The following is a 2,226-nucleotide window of genomic DNA, read 5'->3' as shown; positions in this document are numbered from 1 at the left end:
CTAAACGGTGTGAGGTCACTTCCTGTACGAGTGTCCCTGGTGCGATGTCACTTCCTGTACGAGTGTCCCTGGTGCGATGTCACTTCCTGTACGAGTGTCCTTGGTGTGATGTCACTTCCTGTACGAGTGTCCCTGGTGTGATGTCACTTTCTGTATGAGTGTCCCTGGTGCGATGTTATGTCACTTCCTGTACGAGCGTCCCTGGTGCGATGTCACTTCCTGTACGAGCGTCCCTGGTGCGATGTCACTTCCTGTACGAGTGTCCCTGGTGTGATGTCACTTCCTGTACGAGTGTCCCTGGTGTGATGTCACTTCCTGTACGAGTGTCCCTGGTGTGATGTCACTTCCTGTACGAGTGTCCCTGGTGTGATGTCACTTCCTGTATGAGCGACCCTGGTGTGATGTCACTTCCTGTATGAGCGACCCTGGTGTGATGTCACTTCCTGTACGAGTGTCCCTGGTGTGATGTCACTTCCTGTACGAGCGACCCTGGTGTGATGTCACTTCCTGTACGAGTGTCCCTTGTGCGATGTCACTTCCTGTACGAGTGTCCCTGGTGCGATGTCACTTCCTGTACGAGTGTCCCTTGTGCGATGTCACTTCCTGTACGAGTGTCCCTGGTGCGATGTCACTTCCTGTACGAGTGTCCCTTGTGCGATGTCACTTCCTGTACGAGCGTCCCTGGTGCGATGTCACTTCCTGTACGAGCGACCCTGGTGTGATGTCACTTCCTGTACGAGTGTCCCTGGTGTGATGTCACTTCCTGTACGAGTGTCCCTGGTGTGATGTCACTTCCTGTACGAGTGTCCCTTGTGCGATGTCACTTCCTGTACGAGTGTCCCTGGTGCGATGTCACTTCCTGTACGAGTGTCCCTTGTGCGATGTCACTTCCTGTACGAGTGTCCCTGGTGCGATGTCACTTCCTGTACGAGTGTCCCTGGTGCGATGTCACTTCCTGTACGAGTGTCCCTGGTGCAATGTCACTTCCTGTACGAGTGTCCCTGGTGCGATGTCACTTCCTGTACGAGTGTCCCTGGTGCGATGTCACTTCCTGTACGAGTGTCCCTGGTGCGATGTCACTTCCTGTACGAGTGTCCCTGGTGCGATGTCACTTCCTGTACGAGCGACCCTGGTGTGATGTCACTTCCTGTACGAGTGTCCCTGGTGCGATGTCACTTCCTGTACGAGTGTCCCTGGTGCGATGTCACTTCCTGTACGAGCGTCCCTGGTGCGATGTCACTTCCTGTACGAGCGTCCCTGGTGCGATGTCACTTCCTGTACGAGCGTCCCTTGTGCGATGTCACTTCCTGTACGAGTGTCCCTGGTGCGATGTCACTTCCTGTACGAGTGTCCCTGGTGCGATGTCACTTCCTGTACGAGTGTCCCTGGTGCGATGTCACTTCCTGTACGAGTGTCCCTGGTGCGATGTCACTTCCACTTCCGTCTGACCGATAACGACTGTGTTCAATAACGAGGCTTTTGGATGATTGTGTTTTATCACTTATTAAATCACACGACTTTAACTTCACGACAACACAAGCGCCACTAAACCTGCCTCATGTTCAATGAATGAGATCAAACCATATATTCCGGGTTCGATTTATGATCATACCTCGTTTATTTTTCTCAGGACTGATGAAAGGTTTTAGTTTCCTGCTTTTTCAAATCATGTCATATTTGTATTCAAACGGTTAAACACTTCAGTAATGGTCAAAAATATCACATAGAAGTCGCTCCGGAGTGCAAGTATAAGTATACAAGTATAAATATAAGTAGAAGTCGCACCACAGCCAAAACTATGAAAAAAGTTATAGTCCGGAAAATACGGTACTGTCAAACTTCTGAGGAAAAGATTTGGAAAAGTTTAGTTTTTTACAGGCGTGTCGGGGATGTTTGGACTGAGAAGCAACAAAAAAGTGACAAAAGCAGAAAATTACCATATTTTCTGGACTATAAGACGCATCTTTTTTCATAGTTTTGACCGGTGTGCGACTTATACTCCGGAGCAACTTATGTGATATTATTTGTTATTTTCACACTCGCAACCACATTTCATATTCCAGTGAGACTTATATATGTTTTTTTCTTCTCTATTATGCATTTCTTGGCTGGTGCGACTTATACTCCGGGAACTACGGTACATCACATTTGATCAGCTGCTCGTGAGTGAGAAGGAGAAGACGCGTTTGTGAGAGCTACACCCTTTAAATATATCAAACTTACTTA

Source organism: Eucyclogobius newberryi, unplaced genomic scaffold, assembly GCF_026437365.1.
Source record: "Eucyclogobius newberryi isolate DKJ021-1_F unplaced genomic scaffold, fEucNew1.0.hap1 SCAF_12, whole genome shotgun sequence".
Lineage (NCBI taxonomy): Eukaryota > Metazoa > Chordata > Actinopteri > Gobiiformes > Gobiidae > Eucyclogobius > Eucyclogobius newberryi.
Note: the sequence above shows the minus strand (reverse complement) of the source record.